General features: G+C 41.0%; 1 long non-coding RNA gene across 1 annotated transcript; it reads left to right on the top strand.

Moving 5' to 3' along the window:
- Window positions 1-557: 557 nt before the first annotated feature.
- LOC125485708 lies at window positions 558-14990 on the top strand. The gene is made up of 2 exons (XR_007264415.1): window positions 558-1148; window positions 14770-14990. It is a non-coding gene; the product is annotated as an uncharacterized LOC125485708 (long non-coding RNA).
- Window positions 14991-17500: the final 2510 nt, after the last annotated feature.

Genomic DNA, 17500 nt, shown 5'->3' with positions numbered 1-17500 from the left:
CTGTTAGCTGTCACAAGCACTATCGCTGTTGATAGGAAGAAAATGCCAGGACATATCCCGCTTCCCTTGCCAACCGTTTATTTTTAAACTCAAAAACTGTTTAAGACATCGCGTTGAATTTTAAACTCGTGGGGTCCAGGCAGCACAGCAGTAGAACGCGTGTCCATTTCTAAAAAAATAAGAAAGCTACTGAGGATTTCAGAAAAAAGAGCATAAAAAGGCTCACAGTGCTAAGAGAACACTGGACTGAATTAAAAAGGGTTTCTGAAGTGCGCTGAGGCAGAAGGATTCAAAATAGTTGGGGGGTGGAAGAGGAGAGAGAGGGGCCTTGTTCAGTGTCAGTAAGAAACTTGTGTATCCTACAGAAGGTAAGCGTTCTGACAGCACTTGTTTTGAAGTTTAGAGGATGGGGTTGTTTTTTGTGGGGTAGGGGTGTGCCTTCATAAAAGCAACTGAGTTCCGAGGTGCCTCTTTGGAAATCATACCCACGGAATAGGCAGCTTGCCAGACAAGCCTTCTGTGGTGTGACCGCAGTGCATTCAGGCTTTAATGAAATCCAGGCAGCACACATTACATGGTGTATCAGCCGAGAGCCAGCCTCCCTACAGTAATCACGACTGATATATATTTTAAGAAAAACACACACACAAACACAAAGCACAGAGTCAGCGGGTCAGAGAGAGAGAGAAACAGAAGTGGTTCAACTGTGATGCACGGTGCATTTTTTTTTATTTTTTAAGGAAATACAATCTAGGTCAATCCGCGTTCTCTGAATGCATTAACAGTTTGTAAACTTTCTCTCCACCACCACCTCCCCCCCCAACACATCCACCTCTCGTTGACATCGGCTCAGTGGCCAGAATGAGAATGGGATCGCACTGCCCTGTTTGCTTGCTGCTGTACGATCCTGCGATCGTCCTGTAACGAGCTTCGGAGGAAAAACATGGACTTTCCCCAGCGAGGGACTCATGCAGACAAGAGGCTGACGGGGCTGCGAGCAAACCTGCCTGGAAAAGTCATCCAGAGCTGCACTGCTCACTGCTGAAACCGGATTCTTATCAACAGCACCTTTTTTTGGGGGGGTGGTGGGGGGTGAAGAGGCAGCTTTGCACCCCCGAATTTCTTCTCAGCGCCAAAGCCAAAGAAGGGTAAGTGTTTCTGGACTATCCTCACTCTCGTTAAACGTAAAACTTGAAACTAACTGCATTTTATCTTGCTTGACCCGAGTGTTTCTATGGCAACCGCTGGAGTCTAGTTCTTATCCACCTGCTTTAAAACAACTTCTTATTAAACAGTCCCTTTACCAGTTCTCAGTAATGCATGTTAACGAGGTCCAACTGGGCTTGAATCATGTACATTTTCTGGACACACACCTATAAACTGAGTCGATGATGATAACGCGAGCGTGTTATAGTTAGTGACTTTCCCTTAGAAGGCACTGTGCTGGAAGTTTGCAATTTACATCTCCATTTCAGACCCACTAACATCAGTAAACCGCAGGGCAGCATGCACTCGATATTCATCACCTACTGCTCCCCAAACAACGATAAATCGCAGGCACTGACAGCTCCCCTGCAGCTGTTGGTGAGAAATAGATAGCAATATAAAAAATGGCTGTCACTTCCTATCTACAAACTCATTCAAACTTTTCAGAGGGGACAGAATATATTGTGATCAATCAAGTGTTCCGCTAACGCGCAGGTTCTTTAAGACGAGGGAAGGTAGGACGGGAGAATGGGTGGGACTGGTTTGGGATCAGGTCTTAAGGACTGGAAGTTGGCAAAATGACGCCTTAGTGATCTTTTTCACAGTGGGAGCTATCACCAATTCCCAGCTGGCCCAGCAGATGGTGATATGTGTGGCAGTTCCAGAACCAGGGTCACAGTCTGAGAATGTGGGGTAAACCATTTAGGACTGAGGTGAGGAGAAATTTCTTCGCCTGGAGAGTGGTCAGCCTATGGAACTCACTACCACATAACGTAGTTGAGGCCAAAAACATTGTATGATTTCAAAGAGTCAATAATAACACCTGGGCCTAAAGAGATCAAAGAATGTGGGGGGCAAAGCAGGAACAGGCTGTTGAGCTGGATAATCAGCCATGATCATAATGAATGGTAAGAAAGGCTTGAAGGAGGGCCACATGGCTTTCTGCTGGTATTTTCCAGGTTTCTATGACCCAGATCTTGCTTAAGTGGGAAATCATACAGTGTACACTGCTGAGTCAGACTTGTTCCCTACAGACTTGTCTGTAGGCGAACACTGGGGCAAGTGAACATAATTCTATAAGTTTTAAAGTAGTTATGGAAAATGATAGAACTGATCAAAAAATGAATGGTCTAAATTGGAGTAAGGCCAATTTTGAAGGTATTAGACTGGAACTTTCAAAACTTGATTGGGGGAGGCTATAAACAGGTAAAGGGATGGTTGAGAAGTGGGAGGCCTTTTGAATGAGATAACGAAAGTTCAGAGCAGTTTATTCCTATTAATGTGAAGAGCAAGGCTGGTAGATGTAAGGAATGCTGGACTCTATACAGGAATGAGATTTCAACATTCTTTTTCTTTCTGAGCCAGAGCTTGAATGGCACTCTAGGAACATAAATCACCTCATTAATAACGTTCTTACACTGCTAAGTGCTAGCCTTAACTTTCTGCAGCAAGTTCAGTGGGAAATTAGCCCACAAATGTAGCAATTTCACAAAATTAACAGTAGTTTGACATTAAGCACCCACCTTGTAATAATAAATCATTCAGCAAATTGTGGTGATTTACAATTCGTGGACAATCCCTTCCTTGCTACAAACTGCTGGACAATTTACACATTAATAACCTTTTGGATAATTAAACTCGCCATCAGTTTGGCAGCAAAGTCTGAGTCAAAATTCAAAAGGTGTATTTGTCCTCTTGAGTACCAGCTACAGACATGGGCTCAGGTTTGAATTGTACATGGTGACATAGCGACTGTTAGGTTTTTCTTGGGATCAGCAAATACAGCCCAGGTATCATTGTCTCTTCTAATGAAAGGAATATTCACTTACCATAACATTGGAAGAATTATTTATGCTATTAAGACAGCCTGAAAAGGATTCATCTGCTGGAAACACAAAAGCCTATCAACAGAACAGGAAAACATTGGTCCAACACTGGAGCTTTGCACTAACACAGTTCACAAATCAGGGTACCACTTTTAATCATCAGCTCTGGCTTGTCACAGAAAAATGAATGGAATTGCAGACTGAATCTCAAATCATTGCTAACAATCGCAGAACTAGTTTATTAAAGGAAATAGACTTGTGTAGCAATCCTAATTAAGCAATGCAATCTTCCCAAAAACTTTGAAATTCCATGCAGCAAAATTGAATATATTTGAGTTACAACAGGGCATAAATGTTCAAGTATTGGCATGTGAGAGGCCAGCAAAGACTCACTGTTGTCCCTTCCTTATTCATTTGAGATAATGATGAGCCTTCTTCAGCACTGTTTTTATGTAACTGGATAATATGCTGGGATATTACTAGAAAGTATTAAAAGTTATCAGCAGAGCTTAGGGTCAGCAACATTGTTTGATGCATTCCTGGAATCTTGCTCACATGCCGTCCATCTTCCAACCACACCACCCAGTCAACTAGCCCTTTTAATATTCCCCAATCACCAATTTTGCACATGATAATAAACCATACCTCACAGTATGCCTCAGGCAACTGTTTGTGTGGAGTGTGCACATTCTTCCCGTGTCTGCATGCGTATCCTCTGGGTGTTCCGGTTCCCTCCCACAGTCCAAAGATGTGTTGGGAAGGTGGAGTGGCCATGCTAAATTGCCCAATGTCCAGGGATGTGCAGGTTGGACGGGTTAGCCAAGGGAAATGCAAGGTTACAAGGATAGGGTTGGGGGCTGGGTCTGGGTGACATGCTGTTCGGAGAATGACTGTGGTCTCGATGGACCTGTTTCCACACTGTAGGAATTCCATGATTCTAAGATATGATCTCTGAAAATTGGAAAAGAAAACAAGCTTTTTGTTTTCAGAAATGTTCTTGTGATTTACCCCCCATTTCTCACCCAGAGCTGTTACCAGTAGAGTCCAGGAGATTAATCTGTCATTCCGAGAACCTCCAGGACAATTTTGGAGGGGTGGCAATCCTACATGGAGAGGCATTAGAATCATGCAGAGGTTAGATTGGCTAGAGGTGTTTGTGAGCCAGGTGCAGATTTGTATTTAGAGTGTACCTTTTCTTATTTAATTAATTCAATCTCAAAATTGCCATATTAGGTTTGAATTCCTGGCCTCTGGTTTGCTAGTGCTGTTACATAAAACCAGTGGACAACTGAATCCTTTCAAAAAACACAGTAAGACTAATAGGATGCTTATCTTTTTAGACACCTTGATTGCTTCGTAAAATATTAACATGCTATAAGCCTGGACTAGCAATCTAAAAAGAACACCAGCCTCAGAATCAGAAATAACAATCGTAGTCAGTGGAGCAGATGAATCTAATTTGGCACAATTCATCTCAAAAGCTTTGTGAATTCCTCTGAGCTACTCCCAAATACAGAGACAGAATGCATTATAAGCTTTTGCACTGGTATCTCAGCAGCAAGTTAGAATACACCAGATGCTCTTAACTGCGAACTGTCACTATAGCCTACAGGAAATGGTTACAGCACGCCTGCTGATCACTGCAATGATGCTAACAGCAAAGTTTTACAAATGTACTTTTGACCTACTTCAGCTTGTCATTTACAGTCTTTGCTTTGACTTTACAAATTACATAGGAATTTAACTTGGGTTGCCAGCAAGAAAGATTTGAATTTACAACTCCAGGACATCCCAAAGTGCTTTACCGTGAATGAAGTAATTATGATTTGTAATCCCTTTTGTAATGTGGGGAATATGGCTATGTACAAACAGCAACATTACTAAAAACAAGTCATCAGGACATTGTCACAATGGGTATTGGCTGGGAATTACCAGCTGATTGGGATTACAAGGAGAATATTGCAGATGTTGGAAATCTGAAATAAACACAGAAAATTCTGGAAAAACTCAGCAGGTCTGGCAGCATCTGTGGAGTAAGAGTTTTCGCTTTGAGTCCAGAATGACTCTTCTTCAGAATAAAAAGTCATGTTGGACTCAAAACATTGACAGTTTCTTTCCACAGATACTGCCAGACCTGTTGAGTTCCTCCATCTATTGCTGTTTTCGTTCTAGCATCCACCATTCTTTGTTTTATTCTATTGTTCTAAGTTGCTCAAACTCTTTTCACAAGCTCCTAGACTATGTAATGACACTAGATCCGAATCTTTCTCCCTTGACCCTTCCCACTCAGCAAGATAAAGCATAGTATTCCATCAAAGGTCAGCCTTCCATGCTTGGCTCAAAAACAGAAATAGCTGGAGAAATTCAGCAGGTCTGGCAGCATCTGTGGAGGGAAAGCAAAGTTAGTGTTTCAGGTCCAGTGACCTCTCTTCAAAACTGACTGTAGCTAGAAGGTTGGTATATATTGCTGAAGATGGGGTGAGTAGCATGGGGAGGAGTAAATGAGAGGTGGAGGTGGAGTCCAGAGAGAGTACAGAAGTTGGGCAGACAAAGCAGTGGGCAAGTGTCAGCCTGGGAGAATCCATAGCTGTGAATTGGAACCATTAGTGGCTGCCAAGGAGTTGGTTGTGGTGGAAGCCCATGTGATGACAAAGTCTGATGTGCAAGGGTTTCATTACTTTTCATTACAATTGAAATGAAGAGTTCACATAGAAGTGAAGACTCTCATTCCAACACTGATGGATTATGAGAGTTAATCTTGGGCAACATCCTGTTTTAGACCACAAGAAATAGGAACCGGAGTAGGTCATTTGGTCCTTCAAGCGTGCTCCGCCATTTCAATTGGATCATGGTTGATCCAGTATTAAACATGTTCACTTTCTTATGTCTTCCTTGTAACCCTCAAGTTCCCTACTCATCAAGAATCTATCCATCTCAACCTTAAATATACATATGGAATTATGGGATGCTATCCTTGAGAGGGTGGCATTTTAACAAAAATATTGGTGTAGTGGATTTAGATTGGTTTACAGAAACAAGATGTATTGTGTATCTGCCCTCTCAGGTGGTCGTGAAAGCTCCAGTTACAATATCTTGAAGAGCAAGGGCATTCGTCCTACACGTCCTGGCCGATATGGCAGAAAGGATTCATGAGAACAATGCCAGTGACGACAATTTAAGTTATGAAGATGGATTGGAGAAGTTAGAAATATATTCCTCAGAGAAAAGAAGGTCTGATAGAGGTTTCTAAAATCATGATGGGTTTACATAGAGCAGATGGGTGAAATTGTTCCCTCTGATGAAAGAATGGCACTAAGTAAAATCCTGTTTTGGAGACTGAGCACACAAGAAGCCAATTGCCTCCTTTTACGTTGTAATTATTCTGTGATTGCTGTGATAGTTATTACTCAACCAACATCACTGAAGCAGATTATCCGGTCATTAGCACATTGCTGTTTGTGGATCCTTGCTATGCACAGATTGACTGCCATACTTCTTGCATTTACAAGAGCATTTCATTGCTGTAGGGCACCTTGGGTCATCTTCAGGTTGTGAATGGTATTACGTAAAGGAAAAGCTTTTTTTTAGATGTTCAGACTGTACACCATGCATATATCAGGACAAAGATAGCATATTCACAAAACATAATTCAGTAATCTACTGTTCTGTAAGAGGAGAATTCTGTTCACAATTATTGGCTTTCGGTAAGATTTTTGCTTTAACTGCAGTACTGTGTGAGCTCTAATACTACCTCTCCACAACTAAAAGCCTATCTAATGCCAGGAATGAAACAATACTGTGGAAAGCAAGGAAAACGAGGCCTCCCCTACACTGACATAAATGTGAAACTCGTATCTGCTCTAAATATCTGGAGCTGCATTAGCTTAGGGCACTCTTGTTCTGCAACCAACTTGGCTCAAGCTATTAAAGTGGAGTGTAATACATGGTCTCTTCTGACATTAATGTATGTTGTGCATGACACTCGTACCCATTAGCAGAAAAATTGCTTAAATCCACAGCTCTGAAATTCATGCTGAATGGAGATTGGGGGGTGGCAAAGGGACACAGATCTAGAGTGCAGAAAACCTTCCATCTGCCCACTGACGTTACTCCTACCTCATCTGAAAATCGATGTCAGGGTTATTTAAATGTAAAGGGTGGGGACTGTTACTGTTAACAGAGTCACCTTCCTGACCAGTAAAGAGGAGGGAGAAGAGGAGGCAGAGGGGAGTGGAGGAGCACGGGAGGGTGCAGACTATAGGGCTGGGGGATGAGGTGGAGGTACGGGGAAGAGGAATTCAGAGAGAAGGGAAAAAGCAGAGGAACAAGGAGGAGGAGATTAAGGGAGGGGGTGGGCGAGGAGAGGAACGGCAGGGAAGCAGAGGGTGAGGAGTTAGCACAGGGATAGGTGGAGGGGGAATTTTCTGTCAGATCTTTTGCAACGTCTCAGTGTTCTGGGAAGGATTAACATCATTAACATTTGTAAATGTTAAAGGGAAATGATGTTTCTTTCTGATTGACTGAATTGTAAAACTGACTTTTATTATTCTATCCCCCTTCCCCACAACTTTTCTGCCCCCAGCCTCAGTGATGCCAGTTGCCAGGGCCCCATGGGTGTCAAATGCTTCCCACCTACCCAGCCTTTTGCTTCAAACATGTTGCTAGTTTATGTGGCATCTATTGCATAGGGTTAAGTATGTTGCTTTTTGAGACAATATTTGTAATAGTCAGATAATCAGTATATTACATACAATAAGGAAAAGGCAACACAGATGTGTATATGTGCGATGTTGACTCAGCGACTTTAATAACAAAGGGCATATAAAGAGGTGTTTTTCTTCACAAAGCTGAATCAACAACATTTCTTGTTCGACCATTTCAAGGCTTACACATAATTAAGCTTGCACTCAGAGGTTGTAATTTGCAGAGAAAAATATTAATTTAAGCAGTGAATCATGCAGCCTGAGCAGTACACTATTCCTTGTCTAAGCAGAGAGCTCGGAAACTTGTCCCCATGCCTTCACAGCCCTAAGCAATGCAAAGTTCTCTCTTCCAATCTGTAGACTATCAATGTTGAGGAGTCCTGCCCTTCCAGCAGGAGGTTGTGAATACAAGTGCTATTCCAGAGACTTGAGTCCATAACTCACACTGATACTTTTCATGAAGCAGGGTAGGAGCGCTGTGCTGTCATAAGTACTGTCTTTTGGATGCTATGATAAAATAAGATGCCCGCACAGGAGGGCATAAAGGTCCTCTTATATTATTCTAAGAGCAAAGATGACCCCTTGCTGACCTGACCAATATTTATCTTTCTTTCAAGATCACTTGTGGGACCTTGTGCACAACAACTGCAGTTTCCTACACTTCTAAAAATAAAATATCCATTGACTATGAAGTGCTTTGGGAGGTCATCATGCCATGAAAGGTGTCACTTTTAATCCTATGGAGAAAATGTGCCCCTGTGAATGAATGGATGAAAATGGAAGTTGACAATGTGTGAAGAGTCACACATGCACATGTGATACAAGGCACTACAGCTTGCCTCTAGGGGAGAGGTGGACGTGTCTGATTGGCCAACCCAGAGGGCTTGTCTCTGAATTATGGGGTCAGGAGGGAGAGTCTCCTTATCTGAGAGGACAGGCGCTTCTGCTCACAGGGGCAACTGATTGCTGAGCAGCTCAGCGATGGAACTCTTGCCTTAGAGTCTGAAATCTTCTGTTTGGACTACACTCATTGAAACAATTACCAGAGAAACCTGTCCCATTTTGCTCCACGGTTTTACAAGTACAAAACTGCAAAGGCAATATTACCTCTCTGTGGTTTCAGCTGCTATTGCTTGCAGGGACATCAGGCCCACCAATTCAATCCTGTGGCCATTTTATTGTCTTTGGAAAGAATTTTTAAGCCAAGTAATTTGGGTGATTTAAGACTTGACCTCAATACATTATTCCATCAGGTAAATCAATATAATTATTTTTTGAAAAGTCATGGGGTGGTCCACATGCTGAACTATCAGAAGCTAAATGCTTGAAATATTTTGCTTGCAGTTGGAAACACTGTTCTTTCACTTTGGGTACTGCACAAATTTGGCCCATAATGCTCCTGGGGCCGAAGGGCGTAAATATGAGAACAAGTTGCATAAACCACATTAATATTCTCCTGAATATTGAAGATTAAGGGGTGAGACAATAGTCTATCTCCTTCTACCCGGTATCCTCTAATGGGGCGCGAACAAGCTTCAAATGAGATCCAGGCCATTCATAGAAGATGTCAGGAAGTATTTCTTCACACAAAGATCAGTGGAAATATCGAAGATCACATCCACCCAAGAAGTTGCTGAGATAGAGGGTAATTGCAGGGAGGCATGGGTGTAGTGGTGATGTCACTGGTTTAGTAATTCAGAACCACATGTTAGATTTGCATCATAGCAGATGGTGAAATTTTGAATTCATTACAAATCTGAAACAAAAAGATAGCCTAATGGTGACTGTGTAACCACTGCTGATAGTCACAAAAACCTATCAAGTTCACTAATGTCCTTAATGGAAGGAAATCTCCATTTTTACCTGGTCTGGCCTACAGGTGACTCCAGACCCACAACAGTGTGGCTGATGTTTAATGTCCACAGGGCAATTGGAAATGAGCAGAAATTGCAGCTCAGTCAACAATGCCCACATCCCACAAATGAATAAAAATAGGAAATTTCAAAACTGAGATTGAGGGGTTTACATTAGGAATATGGAACTATGGTGGATGGATGCAATGAATACACAGAGCAGCCATGATCTCACTGAACAGAACAGGTGCAAATGGTTAAATGGCCTGTTTCTGTGTCGTTATTCATCCAGGTGACTTGATATGAAATGTCCCTCTAGAATTTTCCATCATTGCCAGTTTTAATGTGCCAGCATTTTAACCTGAGAATAAACAACTTCATCAATAAATAAAAAGGCACAGAGACTTTAGTTATGAAGAGACTGTGAGGTTCTTTTCATTACAGAAGATTAAAAGGGAATTCAATAGGACATCAAAATCATAAGCTGTCTTGCCACAGCACAAGAATGACTATATAAATTAGTGAAATACTTTTTAAAGTAAAGTGCTTTGGCAGATCCCAAGATTAGGAAAAGTGCTACAGAAATGCAAGTGCTTTCTTTATAAGGCGAAGAAGATCCTGTTTCCACTGCTGAGTGGGTCAGTATCAAATATTTCAACAATTACATGAGGATGTCTTCAGTTGTGGGATTTTAAAGCATGGAACGTCTGACTAAGACCTATGGTGGAGGGGGAAATCCAGAAACAGCTTTTAAAAGGGATGAGGGGAAGCATAAAAAGTAAGGGGTGGGGGAAAGAAAAGTTAAAATCACTTGAGTAAACTGGCAAGCAAACAGGAATAAATGAGCTAGTGAGTCAGAATGAGGCTGAATGGCCTTCTCCAGGACTGTGAAAATATGATTTCACAAAGTGTCCTGTTAAGTTTAGAGTGGAAGAATGTTGGATGTCCATTTGGAATCCACACATTCACAGTTTCCTTTTGGACTAAGGAAGGAAGATTGAGAAAGACGGAAACATTTGTAGTCCTGCTGCAGCACAATAGCAACGTGTGTTTATATAGCACCTATAAATTTAAGAAAACATTCCAAACGTACTTCATAGAAGGATTTTCAGTCAATTTGACACCAGGCGTCTGAAGAATTAATAGGACAAAGACTTGGTCAAACAAGTAGGGTTTAAGAAGAACACGAGGTAGAGAGGTTTAGGGAGGGAATTCCATAGCTTTGGGCCTAGCCGCTAAAAGCAGAGTGTTGAAAATCAGGAAGGCAGAAGACATCAGAACTGGATGAGTGCAATGAACTCTGAGGGTTGTAGTGAGAGAAAGAGAGACAGGGAGGAGCAAGGCCATGGAGGATTTTCAAAACATTGATGAGAATTTTAGAAGTGCAGGCAATACAGAGTAAAACGCTTGCCAACTATGGAGCAAAGTGACCATTAACCATCAAGAAATTCAGGCTCCAGATGGTCAGTCCTTGCCAGCCTCCAGTGAGCAATTAGATGAGAATGAGGACACAGCTGAATTGGTACAAAAACTTTAACAATAATTAGTGGATTGCTTTGTTTCTTTGCCAGTGCAATTTTACATAGTGACGGCTGATAAAATGTCACCAAGCAAATCTACGAAAAGAACACCATAAGTAACTGAATATTCACAATGCAGCGCATGGAATGTGTCTCCAAGGATAGACTGGAATATTTTCCTTGGAAAAATTCCATCAGTGATGTACTCTGGGCTACAAAAATAAATTGGAGGAAGGAGTTGGGCTATAGTGTGTAAAAACAACTGTTAATTGCACTGTGCCATAGAGTTCAGGAAAACAGACACACTCTTGTGCAGAAAACAGTCTGCTCTGCTACACCAAGTATCAGCCAAGGCGATTTCCTTCCTCAACTGGCTTTGCAGTATGACTTACCCTCTGTCTTTGTGTAACTGCATATGGTAAGGTAAAACAAAATAGCTTATTAAAATTCCATTTGAAGTCACAATATTAAAGCAGGATTTTCTCAGTCATGCATTCCAATTTCTCAGTCAAGTCACCGGGCTACTGACTGAAAACTAAATCAACACTGGTATTTGCAACACTTGTTGCGCTCTAAATGTTTTGGCCTTTTCTTCATTTTGAAGTGCAAGTTCATTTACAATTTTATACATTGTGTAGCATTGGTTCACACCCAATTCATTAAAGGGAAAGTATCTGAGAGCTGTCTTTAGGGAAAGTATCACGCTGAGGGCAGACGTTTCATGACCAAGGTGGGAAACACAGTTCATTCCATCAGATGAGATTTAATTCTTTCAACAGTAAACCCCTCTCTCTACCCTGCCCCCTAATGATCACATCAAGAGCACCAGGTAGCCAGGTACCTAGACAACACCAGGCTCGGTTGCCAACCCTCGAGGTGGAATCTCCAGGAATTAAAGATTAATCTCTTGGACCCACTACCAACAAAGTGGAAGAAAAATGTTCAAAACATGCATTCTTGTGTTTCCAATTTTCTGTAAACCTTTTGTTCATTGGTTTTACCATTGCCTTCAGGAAATCCAAGTACCCTGGTATGCCAATAAGTTCCTCCTTATCCACAGTGCATGTTTCTCTTCAAAGAACTTCAATAAATTGATTAAATATGATTTCCTTTTCACAAAAACTATGCTGACTCTTCCCAGTTGTGTCAATTTTTTCTAAATGCAGTACCCACCTATAGCTTCATTAATGATCAATTCTAACACCTTCCCCATGATTGATGTCAACCTTACTCACCTCAAGTTTCACACCTCCAGTCTCGAAGAAAGGGTTTATACTTGCTACTTTCCAGTCTGATGGAAACTTACCAGAATCTAGCTAGTTTTGGAAAATGCTGCTTCGCCATTCCAGCTAGACTCAAAACAGTACCACATTCATGACCCTCTAGCAACACTGCTTCCAGAATCTTAATGAGATCAAGTAAATCCAAAACACCACTGAGAGCTCTGTAAATGCTACATTTCATAAAGAAAAAGAATGAAGTAACTCTGGGCTAACAGTTATCTCAGAGCCTGCTCTTGCAGAATCACTTGGTCAGTAGTCGTCAAGATTGTCAGCAAGAGAGCTATGAGTGAGATAAGGAGAAACTTCTTTTGTTGGTTGTTAAGATTTGGAATGCAGTGGAGACGGATTCAATATGAAGTATTCAAAGAGAAATTGGTATATATTTGAAAGTAATGAATGATGCTGTACAAAACTCTGGTGCGGCCGCACTTGGAGTATTGCGGACAGTTCTGGTTGCCACATTATAGGAAGGATGTGGAAGCATTGGAAAGGGTGCAGAGGAGATTTACCAGGATGTTGCCTGGTATGGAGGGAAGGTCTTATGAGGAAAGGCTGGGGGACTTGAGGCTGTTTTCGTTAGAGAGAAGAAGGTTAAGAGGTGACTTAATAGAGACATACAAGATGATCAGAGGATTAGATAGGGTGGACAGCGAGAGCCTCTTTCCTCGGATGGTGGTGGCTAGCACGAGGGGACATAGCTTTAAATTGAGGGGTGATAGATATAGGACAGATGTCAGAGGTAGGTTCTTTACTCAGAGAGTAGTAAGGGCGTCGAATGCCCTGCCTGCAACAGTGGTAGACTTGCCAACTTTAAGGGCATTTAAATGGTCATTGGATAAACATGGATGATAATGGAATAGTGTAGGTTAGATGGGCTTCAGATTGGTTTCACAGGTCGGCGCAACATCGAGGGCCAAAGGGCCTGTACTGCGCTGTAATGTTCTATCGTCGAGTACACCTTTGCAACAAAGGAAATGTGTGCCTGTTATGAAGCAAAGGTCAACCCTCCCTCCCTCTATTAACTAAAACTGAAACACCCAAAGAAGCTTGCCTCGCCTTGTAATCTGTTAAAGGAAGTGTGAAAAGTGGTATAACCTGCCTTTCACCCCCCCATCTGTTCTAAAAGAGAGGTTAAATGAATGAACTCCTGACAGTCACTCTATAATCAAAAAGTAACAATTTATTTATCTAACTTTAACAATGAACAAATTTACAGTACTACTAACAAACCAAACAATTCCCCCTTACTAACTATTCCCAAATAAAACAAAATTCTAATGGTATGCTGTTCCAATGATTACAACTCCCACTGAGATAAACCAAAGTAATAAGAAAAATAAATTAAAACTTAGTCTCTCAAAATTACAGCCAGGATAAGTCTTCCAGAATGCTTCATGCCCTCTCCACTGATTCTCAGTCATGAACACCTTTCTCTGTCAAATTCTTGTGTCAGGAATATTAGCCAAGAGTGCCACTGTACCTTTTAGTTTAGATTATGGTTTTCTGACTGCTCAGAGAATTCTGTGAGAGCCAGTGATTCTTTCTTTTATAGCTGAGAACTGTTCTCTTGGCAGATGACAGTTGACTCTCAGTGGATTTTCAAGTGCCCTCTTCTTTTATACCTTTGACGACCTATTAATTTCTTGGAATGGGATTGGTCCTAGGTTGTCAAAACCATCAGACTTAATTTTAATTGGGTTTTGGTATCTAGGGCCTGGTTTAAATTAATTGGCTAAATTCTAAAACTCGTTGTCATGGTAAAAATGCTGCTTTGCCTGCAAACAGTATAGTCTTTTGATACAATATTTCAATTTCAAGAATTCTCTGTGCACCTGCTGCTGCCTACAGACATTTTAATTAATATCTCCAAGCCTAAATAAAACACATCATTTTTTAAAGGGACCACGCAGTCTTCCCTGATCATTTTATAAACATCAAATATTCTACCCAACATTGCAACAATGTCACATGATGTTTTACAGCTACAAGACACTGTTTTATTCCAAGCATTTCTCAATTTGGAACACTCAAGTGGAATCCCTTCTTGGAATAAATGTGCAAGACTAACCCTTTTTTTAATTAATGAACTTCAGAATCCCACTCTATAATCAGTCTCTATTTGAACATCTCTGCTGAGAGGGCGATGTCAGTAATCCAATGAACTCCAGACATTTATGTTGGCTCAGAAGCATCAACTGAAAGAAAGCAGGGTTGCCAACTCTGCTTGGAATTATTCCTGGAGGTTTTGTCACTGACCTTGTGCCAGTAAAACAACCTTTTCACCATCTTCAATGTTATGAATAAATGTTAAATGTAAGCATTCAAAACAGCTTTTGGAAAATAATTATTTGATTGCCGTTCTGATTTTTTCCCCCTAGGTTTTGTTTACAGTAGTGACCAGGAGATTAATCTTCATTCCTTGGAGATTCCAGACATTCCCAGTGGATTGGCAACCCAAAGTGGGAACCGCAGCTTCAGATTGGGCAACTGGTACCAGCCACAGCTCAGGTGAGTGGAGCTGGAAACTTGCCCCACAGTGTATGAATTGATTTGACTGCAGAGACTTGCATTAAAAAAAATGCATTGATTTGAAATGTAATCATATCATAAATTATTCAGAGCTTGTTTCCATAGGAATCCAGTTTCATTTCGGTTTCTCTTACAGCGTCAATCAAAAGAAATGATGGAGCTGATTGCAGAATAATGTGTAATTTTGTAAAAAGTATCAACATGAATCACTATGCAACTGAGATGAAACACACAGTCAGCAGATAATATCATTGTGCATAAATACAGACATCGCCTCACTTGTTTGATGTAAATAACTTAACTGCTATACCTGGAAATTGTGATACCTTTGCTCAGATGATCTGCAAGTTGTTGTTCAGGTGTGGACAGTGTTACAGCATGTTGCATTCATTCAATAACTTGCATTTATATACTGCCCCAAGGCACTTTAGAGAAGCATAATCAAACAAAAATTTGACACTAAGCCACATAAGGATGTACTGCAGCAGATGATCAAAAACATACTCAAGAAGGAGCATCTTTAAGGAAGAGAGAGAGAAAGAGAGCGTGAGGTGGGAAAGTGTAGGGAGGGAGTTCCAGAGCTTTAGGGCTGAGGCAGTTGAAGCATGGCCATCAACTGAAGCATGGAAAATTGCAGACATGGATGAGGCCTGAATCGGATGAATGCAATGTTCAATACAGACTAGTATTGTTAAATCTTTGACAATTTTCTGTATAGATTTGTCACTGCGTACAGACTGCCCTGAAGCACTTCAATCTTGGCACACTTATTGCAAAGTGGACTGGATTTTGTTTGCAAACAAAACATGGCAATTGAATATGGTTCTCACATAAAGATATACCAGATCATTTAAACTAGCTCTGCACTGATTTCAAAATTGAAGTTGGAACAAAAATAATTGCATGGAAATCTTAACCAGCTTCACTCACCATTTCAATAGTAATGAAATGCACAAACTCGTTGTGGTAATTGGTATAGGTAAAATTGCCAGTGGTCTCCAGGTATAATAAGCAAAAGCAAAAGTAAAAGACAAATTTGAAAGAAAGAACTTGGATTAATATAGTACCTTTCAAAATTAGAGGCTCCACAAGTCCTTTACAGCCAATGAATTATTTGAAGTGAAATTGCTGTTGTAATGTAGGAAATGTAGGAACCAATTAACAAACAGCAAGTTCCCAGAAACAGAACTTGATAGAGGCCTGATAATCTTGGTCAATGATATTTGTTGAGGGATAAATATTTACAGGATAATAAGGAGAAATCCTCTGTTCTTCTTCGAAATAGTATCATGGTCTTTTACATTTATCTGAGCGGGTAGATGGAGTGTTGATTTAACATCTCATCTAAAAGACCACGTCACTGGCAAGAGTGCATTCCCTCAATGTTGTACTAGTTTAGTTATTTGTGTTCCTCTTTCTGAAGGGGGACTTGAGTCCATAAGTTCCTGACTCGGGTTGATAGCACTACCAAGGGAGCCGTGACTCACACAAAATTTAAGTGTCTATGTTAAACCAATTGTGTCAGAATGGCTCTTACCAAAACATAGGACATGGGAGTAGAGTAGAAAAGTGCCCTGTCCTGATAGCTCAATTAGTCCAAATGCTGGCGAGTTTAACAGGCGGCCAGTACAGCAGCACTCGTGCTCCCATTTCAAGGCAGAGAGCTGACAACTCTCAAAAGGCTTTAGACAGAGTAGCTTATGGTATTGGGTCAGTGTTCCTTTCCAGTATCACAGTACAAAGAATAAGGGAAGTTTGCAATCACGGGTTGCAAATTCCTGGTCAAGGTTAGGATGTCAATGTGAAGTGTGAAAAAGAAAGAGAAAATTATGGGAAGGGAGCCAAAATACACTTCCCTGGCCTTGCACTAACTATCAAAAGAGTTACGTACAATGACAAAGTCAGTTCCTTCCTCTTAGGGAACTGGTGGTGCACAGGAACAACATGATCAAGTTGATGGGGAAGGAGAAAGATTCAGGGAGCTGGAATCCCTTCTCTATTCAGAAACAACAAATTCCTTACGTTTTCTGTGAAATGAATGAGCTGCTACGAGCTGGTGGATTGCTGGCTTTAAAAGGACACAACTTCTGAGTACAGTTGTTTTGAATTGAATCATTTACAGAAAAGGGGAACTGTGGACTGAGAGATTTCTGTACATGGTATGGTCACAAATGCTATTGTGAAAGAAAGGAAATTGGTCACAATGACAACACCCTCTCAACACCATAAACAATCTCACTATTTATCTGAATAATGATGTAACACATGAATTTGTTTCCACCTGTCTTAAATCTACATTTACAATGTGGTTGCTAAAGTTCAACAATTTTGTCTGGCATTTAAACAAATAAAAAAGAAAGAGGAATTCGAAATTGCCTTTGGACAATGCTTGTTCCAGTGCACGTTGTTAGAATAGTCAGTTCTTTCCAAGCTGTCTCTTGGCTTTTTTTGCTGTTCCATGGGTACTTACAAACAAAAGTTCCTCAACTGCCAAACCAGAAAAGCACACAGGAGGCAGCAATTGCCACATTTTTGAACAACCTAAAACAAATTTCTACAAATGAACCCTGTTAAAATTGG

The sequence above is a fragment of the Rhincodon typus genome, chromosome 21, assembly GCF_021869965.1.
Source record: "Rhincodon typus isolate 14 chromosome 21, sRhiTyp1.1, whole genome shotgun sequence".
NCBI lineage: Eukaryota > Metazoa > Chordata > Chondrichthyes > Orectolobiformes > Rhincodontidae > Rhincodon > Rhincodon typus.
The sequence above is the reverse complement of the archived record's forward strand: the minus strand, read 5'-3'. Positions and strand labels throughout refer to the sequence as shown.